Source organism: Dasypus novemcinctus, chromosome 11, assembly GCF_030445035.2.
Source record: "Dasypus novemcinctus isolate mDasNov1 chromosome 11, mDasNov1.1.hap2, whole genome shotgun sequence".
Taxonomy (NCBI): Eukaryota; Metazoa; Chordata; class Mammalia; order Cingulata; family Dasypodidae; genus Dasypus; species Dasypus novemcinctus.
This window is the reverse complement of record NC_080683.1, coordinates 3,679,708-3,692,554: the sequence shown is the minus strand read 5'-3', so window position 1 is coordinate 3,692,554 and position 12,847 is coordinate 3,679,708. Positions and strand designations below refer to the sequence as shown.

The 12,847-nt window shown below is 38.7% G+C and overlaps 1 protein-coding gene across 1 annotated transcript in view; it reads left to right on the top strand.

Annotated features, from left to right (window-relative positions):
* LOC131280359 (sodium/potassium/calcium exchanger 1-like) overlaps window positions 1–12,847 on the top strand; it is a 232,745-nt gene that overhangs the window by 139,014 nt on the left and 80,884 nt on the right. The window contains exon 15 of the mRNA XM_071218410.1: window positions 12,176–12,196. The gene's annotated coding sequence lies outside the window, so the exon portion shown is untranslated. The remainder of the gene's footprint in view (window positions 1–12,175; window positions 12,197–12,847) is intronic.

Below are 12,847 nucleotides of genomic sequence, written 5' to 3'. Positions count from 1 at the left end.
ATCAGATGTCTCTGCTGATCTACTACAATTGAAGGGTTATCACATCCAAAGGAATAGACCAGTTTACAAACATAATCTGTATCTCTTTTTGGAATTCATAAATAATATCAAACTATCACACTCCATCCTCTGAATTCCAAAAAAAACTTTAATCAGTAACAATGCTAAATACAAAATCATATCACAATCAATTTAAAAAAATACAATTTGTCTTTGGGCAAAGTCCCATCTGGCTGTAGACTTCTGAGACTTACAAAACAATTTATCTGCTTCCAATATACAAAGAGACAGACAACAGATAAACATTTGCATTACCATAAGGAGAATTTTGGAGGAAAACATGCATCACTGATGCATTGAACTACATGTAGTTTATTGAAGTATGCAGGGCATACTTCATTAGATTTCAAATCTGAGAATCATTCTGAAGATGATGGCTTTTTTCTCTCTGGGGCCTCATGGGGACCCACTCTTTCCAGACTTGCCCACTGGCCATTTTCTTGCATTTACGAGCATCTGGGTTGTGGGCATGCCCCTGGGGCCATTAGCTAGATGGCTTTCGCCTTCGTGAGGCGAACTTCTCGAACGGGTTGTGAGTGACAACGGGGCCCCGGTAACACACAGCCAGGTTAACCACCCCGGAGATGCAGGCTCGTGGTGCAGGTCTGGTTTATTTGGAAGGGGCACAGCTTATATAGGCAGGGGTGGGGGCTTGAGGTGATGTGTCAATTACAGATGGGCTAAGGGGATTGGGATAATATGAAGCAGCTACTTGATGGGATGAGGTAGTTTTGAAGTTGGCGCGTGCAGGCTTCTCTGGCGGGAAGCTGGCCAGGAAGAAGGAAGGTGCCCTTTGTGATAGCCATTGTGTATGCTTAGCGGCCATTCTGGCTACATGTTGTTTGCCAGCAAGCTCACCAACAATACCTCCATTTTTGTTTTATTTCAAGACTGCAATAACTGTGCCTGTCTTAGGTTGTTCTCCCTTGAGAATCTTACCCGTCTTTGGCTACCAGTTACGAGTCATTTATGCCACGCAGTTGCGCCTGTCTTAGGTTGCCTCCCTCTGGAGGTCTTACCCATCTCTGGCTGCCAACTGAGCTTTGTGACTGGAGGGAAGGTGGCTGTGTGCTAGCTACACAGCTACACGGCAGTGGTGGCTTCAGTTTCTTCTTGCGCAAGCGTTTGGTACTGGCAGAGCTGCATGGAGTAAATAGTAAGGGCAGAAATTTTTCTATTCGCCTCTGCAACCACTTTAAAAGACAAGGTGCTATGGTATAAGAGGACTAATTAGTATAAGAGGACTAATCAGGGGGGTGAACCATGCTGTGATGGGAGAAGAAAACCAATTGAGAAAGGGATTGGCACTGTTTTGATTGGTATATAAGTTTTTACATAGATTATTAAGTTTTTTTAATATTTTGTTCTACAACTCCAGATTCATTAACATAATAACAGCATTCTTTTTGGATGAATAAACATGTTCTTTCTTTTTCAGCTGTGAGTAGATCTAAGGCCCTATGGTTTCGTAAGGCTACTTGGGCGAGAGATGTTAGTTGCCTCTGCAGAGAGTCAAGAGACTGCGCACTGGATTCTAGGCTAATTTGTCGTTGTTGTTCAAAGTATTGCAAGCTGATGAGGCCATGACCAAGAGCACCACTTGCTGTGGTGGCTGCAGTGACTGAACCTGTGAGGCTAATTTTTCACCAATATAGGGAGGAAGGCGGCTCTCTTTGACACAGATGGGGATAGTAAAATTTTTAGTTTGCCTTCTCCATAGTATGTTAGTTGCGGGGTAATGGCTACTAGGATGCAAGGCCTCATTTTTATAGAATAGAGCATTTTGGGGTTATAGTTAATTTTCCAACAATCATAAGTATGATTCTTGGTTATGATTAAATTGTAAGAGGGAAACAAAGTCACAATAAACTGAGTATTACTATTTTTGAAGATAATTATGGCCTGATTTTTAACCTACATACAGGAAGGATGGTTACTAATGCATAAGGGTTGATAATCAAATGGTAATATGAGATTATCGATTCTTTGTCTTTCTTTATAGGGTTTAATTGGCAATTGATTATCAGTTGGTTTAGGGAATATATGGGTTTTATTCAGATATATATGAAAGAATGGATTTTTCCAGGTTAACACTCTAAGTAATGGGGGGTTAGGTATATAGGCCTAATAAGTGTAATAACTGGCAGCTTCCTTATTACTTACGATCACCATCATCAGAAGCTGTAGAAGACTCCATCTCTTCATTCTGGGGTTTAATCCTTTTCGCAGATAACTAAATTTGTTCTCCATTTTCTGAAATGATAAGAGCATAGCCTCACCCCCTTACTTTAATCCTACCTTTTTTTCCATTCATTGCTTAAAATATCTTTCTAGAATATTGGTTGATCTTCATTTCCTGTGTCCACTGTAGATGTTTGACATTTTCCAAAGTGACATTCCGCAGGTGTCAATGAATTATAAACATTAAGAAAATGTAAAGTACATAAAGCTTTTGCTAATTAATCTTTTGGTGTTATAATACCATTATCTCCCCCTTTTTGTTTTAAAAGCATAGTTTTTAGGGTACGATGGCTGCATTCAACTATGGCTTGACCTGTAGGATTATAAGGAATACTAGCAACATGTTGAATACCATATTTTAAAAAGAAAGATTCAAAGGATTTACTAATGTAAGAAGGTGTATTATTAATTTTTAGAGAGCATTCCATTACAGCAAAAGCAGACTATAGATGTGAACGAACATGATGCAACTGTTCCTTACTTTGAGCAGCAGTCTACATAAAATGAGAATAAGTGTCAATATAAACATGAACATATTGTAGTTTACTAAAGGATGGTATGTGAGTAACATCCATCTGCCATAATTGATTAGGAGTCAGGCCTCTGGGATTAGTTCCAGCCTGAAAAGGCACCACTGTTAGTGGTCCACAAGTAGGACAAGTGCGAATAATTTCTTGTGCCTGTAGTCTTGTTAACTTTTGATATTTATTTCATAGGCCTTTAGCATTAATGTGAGTTAAAGCATGGTAATCACGAGCACTTCGTAAACACCCTACTAATAAATCAGCTTGAGCATTATTTGCTGTCATTAGACTAGGCAAAGAGGTATGAGAGCATATGTGAGTAATGTAAATAGGATGCTGTTTTAACCTGATGAGATGTTGCAAGTTAGTGAGAAGTTAACTCATCAGTAGCAAAGATATGAGCTGCTTCAATATGCTTGACAGTAAGACTTACATATTTAGAGTCAGAGACAATGTTCAAGGGCTCTTGAAACATTTGTAAAACTTTAATGACGGCTGAAAGCTCTGTGCATTAGGCGGACAAATAAGGAGTTTGCCAAACCTGTTTTTTTTGAGAAGTAACGTATGCTGTTTTTTTATTACTATTACTTTCAGTAAATACTGTACAAGATGGTTGGGCTATGCACATAGCCTTGAAAAGCACTGCAAAAGTTTATTGTTGGGTTTTTTACAGATAGAGGAATGCACCTGGCTTGATTTGTCTAAGAAGACACTAAAGAAAGTCTTAGCAAGTTTTAAAACAAAGTGACAGCAATAGAGCTGGACTTTAACTTTTTGCAACAAACTAGCAGTGTTTGGGATTGCTGCATACTAGTGTTGTTACTTTAATCCATGATAAGAGGTTGTTTCTGTGACACATACTCTTTTATTATAATTAAAACCATAAATAACCACATTGTACTTTTCTTTAATATTATGCTGAAATATTGGTAACTTTATACACTTTTAAGCATTTATAGAAACCTTTTACTCATACAACTTTAATTAACAGAGGGTTAAAGGAAAGAAAAAACTTGTTAATTTTATAACACTTTAAAACACCTTTTATTCAACTTATAACATATTAAATGAACTCAATTATTACTTTAATTTTTCTTTCAAGGTAAAAGAACAAATTTCTTATAATTAGTTTGGAATAAAAGGCTACTGTTCAGGATTAGGTTTTGAGAAAGCAGTTTTGAACATTAGTTCCTTTAAAAGAGATAAAACTTTCCTTTCTTGGAACACTGAGGAAATGATGAGCACAAGAAGCACAAGGAGCTACTTTGATAAAACAGACTTTCTTTGTATACTGATTATTGAGGATAAGAACTTTTACCAAAACAGATTAATGATGAGAGGCCTGAGAGAAAGAATAAAAATTTTTAACTTTGCATCAGCATACTACTTGATACTAAAGCCTTTAAAATTTTATAGATAGACCCATCAAATTTTATTGAATTTTAACTATAAAATTCCTTTTCCACGAACCTTCTGCACTTTCAGTATTCACTCAGATTTTGTCCCACACTCTACTCTTTCCAATAATCAATCATTTTATCTTAGGACAAGATTATCTTCTGTTTCCTTAACAACAAAAACACATTCCATATAGCCTACATACAAAGTTATCAAGCAAACTTCTTATAACATAATACCGTGAACACTAAACAAGCTTATTAAAATAATGAACTTTTCTTTAAATACTTAGTAGCATGCAATATCAGAAACAGTTTTCTAGAAGCAAGTTGTGAAGGGAGGCTGGCTGTAGCCAAGCTTTTTTGTTATAAAATTACTTATTATTATTATTATTATTAATTCAGGTTTGTTTAAACACTTTAATTTAAACAATGCTTTATAAAACTTCTTATAATTATTTATAACCATATAGACTATAGTTATATTATTTTAAGACAAATTTTACCTTTACAGAACACATTTCTTTACTTAAAGTTACCACAATACTTTCTATAACTTGCCACATGCATTTAAGTTCCAAGAGTTTATGAAAATTAGCCATCCTACTTTAGGACAAAACACACCTTTTTGCAAAGACTTATTAAATTTCAGTTAGCATTTTCACAAACTTTTAACCAAATAGTCATTTAAGTTTTACATCATTGATATTATCCTGTGAAGAAAAATAAGTTATTTATTTCAATCTAGGCAAGAACAACTTTTTATAATAAGGCTTATAGTAATTTTGTTAATCAAGACTTATGATTTTTATCATTGTAGAGATTTTATTAACATTTAAACTTAAGTATTAATATAAGCGCTTATTTAATTTTTGGCCATTTAAATAGAGCTCTTTTATAAATTTTTATTAATTTATATTACCATCCGGAGGTATCAAAACATACACTGACATTGAACAAACAGACAAACACAGAACAATCAAAACACAGTAACAGAAACATACAGTTTACAATTAACTCATATAATTCTTACTTTCTTGGTATAGCTGCTTTTAAGCTGTCCATTATACCACATTTTAAATATAACTTCTTAAGTTTTCTTCTGGAATCCATGTTGCCTGTAACATGCAAGCTTGTGCTTGGAAACATTGTTATTAGTTTAGTTATGGTTAAACATTGTTCAAAGTAGGGGGGGAGGGGACAGCTAGCCTGAACTCTTGGAAGGGTTTATTGCTGCTCACCTTTTAAAGCACTTGGGGGAATGACTGTTATTCTGTGAGTAATGTTGTGGGTACCTACACTTTCGGCTTCATTATATTAGAGAGCTTTTTAGGTAATGTAATTTCCGTGGGTTAAAATAGCAAGGACTAGGCTTTTCCAATCAGTAGGTGTATTGTGAGCATGAGAAATGCTGTTTAATAACATCTGAGCACAGGGGCTATTAAGACTATATTCTTGACCAGATTTACAAAGGTGAGTAATGGTTTTATGATGCTAAGGAGCCTAAAAGGGAGGAGAATCTCATGGTGGTAATTTACCTGAAAGCAGTGAGGAGGAGTGAATGGGTGGTGATTAAGGACAATTGCAGTAAGTGGAGCTGGAAAGGGAGGTGTAGTAGGCGTGGCAGTGAGAGAGTTAGGCTCCCTCGGTTTTAGCCAGCGTCTAGCCGGGCGCCTGTAAGGCAGCCGTGAATAGCTAAAAGAGTGGGTATGAGACTAAGAGGGAAGGCTTTGCCTTCGTGGACCTTAGCGGATTTGACTCGCCTGAGCAATTTAGCCCAAGTGGCAGGATTCCATATTGCAGCAGTGGAAAGCCACGGGTTAAAACGGACAAGAAGGTCCGAATACTGATAGAGGTATTTTTTAGTGATTTTAAGGTGGCGGCTAGCTAATAGGGCATGTAACACTCGTGCTTGTAATGCGTTCTCAGAAGAGGCTAAGTTCCCCATTCTGACCTTCACTCACCGATACGAAGAGGATCGCTTCGGATCCCGCTGGTTGCTGTCCGGACGAGGTGGTGGGTCCCTGTTCAGGGCGCCAGTTGTGGGCGTGCCCCTGGGGCTGTTAGCTAGACGGCTTTCGCCTCGCTGAGGCGAACTTATCGAACGGGTTGTGAGTGACGGCGGGCCCCGGTACCACACAGCCAGGTTAAACACACAGTAACCACCCCAGAGACGCAGGCTCGTGGCGCAGGTTGGTTTATTGGGGAAGGGGCACAGCTTATATAGGCAGAGGTGGGGCTTGAGGTGATGTGTCAATTACAGATGGGCTAAGGGGATTGGGATAATATGACGCAGCTACTTGATGGGATGAGGTAGTGTTGAAGTTGGCACACGCGGGCTTCTCTGGCGGGAAGCTGGCTCGGAAGAAGGGAGGTGCCTTTTGTGAGAGCCATTGTGTGTGCTTAGCAGCCATTCTGGCTGCATGTTGTTTGCCAGCAGGCTCACCAACATGGGTGATGATCAAGTTCCAGACCTCACCCTCTAAGAACATTGGGGTGATGGCCACACTTTACCCAATCTTTCGGGGAGAGTCTCAGCCCCATTTGTGCAGCGAGGGGGAGGCAACATTCTCCCTAATCTCTAGCCTACAGGCCAACCTTCTCAGAGAAATGAGTTGGAGACCTGGTCTTCCCTAAACTATGGTGGGCAGGCCCACCCTTCTCAGACTTATGGGGTGTTGACCTTACTCTCCTCAACCCTTGGGGAATGTATTCTACCCTCTCAGTAGCCTGGGATGGCAAAACTCTCTAAACAGCAGGGTGGGACATCCACCCTCTTCAACTGCCAGGGCAAACACTCTCTCTCTACACATGAGTGGGGTCCCTCCCTTGGCCAAGAAGATGTCTTAATTCCAGATCTCAGCTTCCATGTTCCTCCTCTTAAAGCCATTTTCCCTTTCATCTCTCCCCTGCATGTCCCTTTTACTCCACGCTGACAATGATTTTGTTTATATAGCTCTCTCAAAAAGCTTGTTGTTTTAGCATGCAGGAAGGAGGGGTCCAAGCCATCAGATTGTAAATCTTCCCACATGTATTTCCTGGATAACTGCATTTTCAATTTTGACATACAAAATCCAAGTTTGTTAATTCCTCAAATAGTGTACTATCATCTAGGGACTTCATTTCCAGAGGCTTGGAATTTCCAGAATCAGTTTCTCGTTTCTTTGTGCCCAATAATTTCGTTCTCAGTTTCTCTCTCTCTCTCTCTAGCATTTTACTATAAGTTGCAAGAAGAAGCCAAGTCGCATTCTCAGTGTTCACTTTAGGAAGTTCTTTAGCTAAATGCCCAAACTCACCATTTTCAAATTCTGCCTTCCGTAAAACATGAGGAGCTAATCTTGCTAAGTTCTCTGCAACTTTAAAACACTGATCACCTTTGCTCCAGTTTCCAATAACAGTTTCATCATTTACTTCTAAGGCCTCATATAAAGCCTCTTTAGCATCCATATTCCTACAAACAGTCTCCTCAAAGCACTCTACGTCTTTTCTTTTTTTTTGTCCTCCCCCCCGACCCCAGTTGTCTGTTCTCTGTGTCTATTTGCTGTGTCTTCTTTGTCCGCTTCTGTTGTCAGTGGCACATGAATCTGTGTTTCTTTTTGTTTGCATCATCTTGCTGTGTCAGCTCTCCATGTGTGCAGCGCCATTCCTGGGCAGGCTGCACTTTCTTTCGTGCTGGGCAGCTCTCCTTATGGGGCGCACTCCTTGCGCATGGGGCTCCCCTACGTGGGGGACACCCCTGCATGGCAGGACATTCCTTGCACACATCAGCACTGCGCATGGGCCAGCTCCACACGGGTCAAGGAGGCCCGGGGTTTGAACCGAGGACTTCCCATGTGGTAGACGGATGCCCTAACCACTGGGCCAAATCCGCTTCCCCCCTAAGTCTTTTCTAACAAGCATAGCACAATTATTTCCATATAAGACCTTATCAAAAATAACTTGAGGCTCCATATTACTACCAACAGTCTCTTCAAAGCAATCTAGCCCTTTTCCATCAAGCTCCTTACACTTCTTCCAAAAAATACCCCTTACCATTTATAAAACCATTCCAGCATTTTGGTAATTGCAAAAGCATGACCACACTATCCTGGTACAAAATTTTTATTAGTCAGCCAAAGGGATGCTAATGCAAAGTACTAGAATTCTGTTGGCTTTTATAAAGGGTATTTATCTGGAGTAGAAGCTTACAGTCACAAGGCCCTAAAGAGTCCAACTCAAGGTAACGTAAGAGGTACTTTCTCACCTAAAGTCATTGCCACGTGTTGAAGTAAGGTGGAGGACAACGTCTGGTAGGGTTCAGCCTCCCTCTTCCTTCTTACGGTTCCATGAGTCCAGCTTCTTCCCATCCAAGCTGTAGGCTGGCTTAAGACTTGTCTCTCTTCCCAGGCTCATTTCTTTCTGGGCTCAGCTGCTCTGGTCTCTTCACAAGGTCAGCTGTAGACTATCAAGCTCATCTCTCTTCCCTGGGCCTCTGCCATGTCCATCAAGCTGTCTCTCTTCCTCTGTGTTTTTCTCCTCTGTGTATCTACTTCTGTGTGAGAGTCTGTTTAATCAGCCCACCAAGGGGGCTGGGACTCAGCTCTGAATCACACTCTAAAGATGTAATTGAATCAAAGCCCTAATCTTAACATAATTTAATCAGACAGCTCAGCTGAATCTACTACAATCAAAGGGTTATCACACCCAAAGAAATAGACCAGTTTACAAATATAATCTATATCTCTTTTTGGAATTTATAAATAATATCAAACTACCAAGTAGGTATTGAAATTAAGAGAAAGTTGTAAAATGTATGAAGAGTATTAGACATGTAGATAAAATAACCCAAATGTTCCGTATTCAATTAAACAAAACCTGTAACTGGATAATATCGGGAGAAAAGGAGAGGAAGCATACAAGAGTGGAAGGGCAGAGTAAGGTAAAAGCTCATCATGCATAATTACAAATCAATAGGTAATCTGTGAATCTGATAAATCAATAAATAGCAATGTAATAATGTTAATTAGAAATACAGAGAAAAATGACACCAACACAGAAAACAAAACCTAAAAGATTTGAAAGCATTTGTATCTACAGGGAGGGAATTGGTGGTATGAAGGAATAAATCAAGAGACTAATTTTCATCACAGGCCAATAAAATACAAATTTTAATTTTTTAAAAAATTTATTCCTCCTCTCCCGCCACTGTTATCTGCTCTCTGTGTCCATTCACTGTGTGTTCTTCTGTGTCTGCTTGTGTTCTCATTAGGCGGCTCTGGGAACCAATCCTGGGACATTCCAGAGTGGGAGAGAGGCCATCATTCTCTTGTGTCACCTCAGCTCCCTGATCTGCTGCATCTCTTATTGTCTCTTCTCTGTGTCTTTTTGTTGTATGATCTTGCTGCGCCAGCTCGCCACATGGGTCAACACTTCACCTGGGCCAGTTTGCCACACAGGACAGCTCGCCTACACCAGGCGGCCCTGGGCATCGAACCCTGGACCTCCTATATGGTAGAAGGCAGCCCAATTGTTGAGCCACATCTGCTTCCCCAAATTTTAATTTTTAAACATATATTCACATACTATATATTTTTTAAATTTCATGTGTATTTTGCATTATGCTGAATAATCAAAGAATATTAGGAGAGTTGTATTATCCTTCTTTCCGTGTAATAGTACTTGTTACTCTTATTTGTGTTTATATTTCAGTTGCAACTAAAGAAACACCCATAATGAAATTCCTTTGTTAATAATCATATCTATTTTGGTCTTCTAGTTGCTGGGAAGTCCTTTGCTCTCTCTGGTTATTATTTCTAGTTTTAAAAATTGCTCTGGAAAAGAATTCCTTAGAAGAAAAGAATGATATACCCTTTGGCTTTTTTTATATTTGTATTAATAATTTAGATAAGATCCAGAACTCATTACTTGGTTCCTTTTTCTATTTCTCATTTCTAATGTGCCTTAACATCCTAATGCTGTAGAGAAAGCTTTTGTATGCTTTGGCTTTTACCAACTTCTACTGTGAAATTACCCATGAGAAAGGCACTAAAAGGGCTTCAGGAGGACAGATTCCATCCATTCCACTGTCGTGAAACCACAGACAGTGACAATGAAGATACTGAAATGGCATAAACCCAAAGGACAAACAAGGCAAGCTGTGGAGGAAAGCAATACAAAGAGCTGTACATTAAATACAATGCAGCCAGGAAGCAGATGTAGCTCAAGCAACCAGTCTCCCGTCTACCTATAGGAGGTCCAGAGTCGAATCCCAGGGCCTCCTGGTGAGGGCAAGCTGACCCATGTGGCAAGCTGGCCCAAGCAGAGAGCTGGCCCATGCAGAGTGCTGGCCCATGCAGGACTGCTGACCCACATGGAGTGCTGGCCTGTGCGGAGAGCTGGTGCAGCAAGACGACACCACAAGAAGAGGTAAAGAGGAGAGACAATAAGAGACACAGCAGACCAGGGAGCTGAGGTGGCGCAAGAGACTGAGCACCTCTCTCCCACTCCGGAAGGTCCCAGATCGGTTCCCCGTGCCACACAAAGAGAAGACAAGCAGACACAGAAGAACACCCAGTGAATGGACACAGAGAGCAGACAATGGGGAAGGATGGGATAAATAAATAAATTAACCTTTAAAATAAATAAATACAATGCAGCCATAGCATTTATTAGGCCTTAGCCGTGAAGAATATGCTCATGTTGTAACAATGTAATCACTGAGGATATTAATTTAACCAAAACTTGTGACAGAACTATACTGGGAGGATAGAAAGGGGAAACATGTGTGGTGGGAGTAGAAGAATAAGAGAAATAAAGCCTGGTAATAAGTCAAAAATTAAGATGTAATTTTTATAAATCAGAAAATAGCATTATTAATGTTATTCAATCTATGTCCCTTCTCAGCTAGAAGCAGTCAGAGTGGACATTGTCTCAAATCCCCAAAAATGAAGAGTAAACAAAAATAAGTGGGGAGTATTGATGCTGACCAAAGCAGAATTACTGTTATTGTAGTTATTGTCTTGTGTTACCTAAGTTAATTGTAACATTGATATAAAATATAAATTTTCAAACTAAAAAAAAGTTATTTAGAAAAAAATATATAAGAACACAAGAAAATACCAAAACAGTGTTAAAAAGTAGATCCCTCTAAAGAAGGAAAATGATAATCAGGAGAGTGGGGCAAGATATTGTTTCTTTTCCTTATAATTTTATAAAATGTTTTGAATTTACAAAGGATACATATGTATTACTTAAATAAAAGTAAAATTTAATTTAAAAGTCATGTAAATTTTTATTCTATTGCATTCTTAAGAGTTTAGAGAAAAATCTAGTCTCCTTTCAGATCAAAAGCACTCATATCTTTATGTATTTCAGTAAAAAGCAACAAAATTCAAATAAGTTCCTTTCCACATATATTTTGATCTTTTACAGTGTTACAGTACAACCTTCTAAAGGCTTTCTGTTCACTCCTCTCTCCCCGTTCTTCAGCATTATGCTAGATTATTTTTTCTTAAAAGCACAATAATTTCTTATTTATAAAGCAATAATATAATAGCATTAGTCTAGAAAAGGGCTTCCAGAGATTGTCAATATGAAACAACACTTGTCATTCAGAAAAAAAAATGTCTGCAAAAAAGAAATAATGATGGAGGGTATTTTAGGGATATGAAAGAAACTACTCAGCAGATGGAAAAACGTGAAAAGATATGAGTCCATCCACTTAGACTTCCTAAAGTTTTTCCGAACTAAAGGCCACAGAATGCTACAAGTGGGGTGATCGGACACACAGGATGCCAGCTCTTACAATCATCACAATGTCACATGTTGTTCACTGAGAAGGCAATAACATTCTGTCAATGTCCCTTTTCTGATGTTTCTCCTGGAGAAATATTAGAGAAAGTAAGTATTATTCCAGAGAATGCAACACTAATCTCTTTTGGGGCTAATTCATGTGTATTTTCTTTTCTCTTTTAGAAACCCCTTCAAGTTATAACAGTAAGTCACTCATTTCTTTCTCAATTCTGGTGTGTTTCTATCTTTTAAAACATAGGAGAATCATTCCACACACTAATTATTTTCTATTCTGCTTCTTAGTGACCTAAAACACATGGTTCTCTATTTCCTTTGTTTTCATGTTACATAAAATCCTCTCTATTCATTGATTAATATTTGGAAAGCAAAATTCCAATGATTGGCCAAAAGAAGAGAAATAAGAGCAATGTCTCCAAAGACTGATTATGATGGATTATTAATTGAAACTGAAACAACTTCTAAAATAATGAGAAAAAGAAGATAGAAAAACAGACTTGAAAATAATAGGAAAAAAAAAAGAATGAGATAAGAAACTAAGGCAGAAATTTCAGAATAATGCAGAATTAACAGTTTTCAGAAGTTGGAAAAAAAGAGAAAAGAGAGGGATGGTAACCCTGGGACAGGCTAGAATGCCACAGAATCTGTTGTGGGGCATTTGGCAGCCCTGTGAAGACAATATAATCAGCATTATTCCTTTTACCATGTGTAGATGGAAGAGATTTTAAAATGTGGTTTATTCTAGATATATCTCTAGTAACTCCCAATAACCTCCTTTTTTCTATTGACTTGCTATAAAATGCCTTGAACATTGTATGAAAGGCTTGGTCACTTATG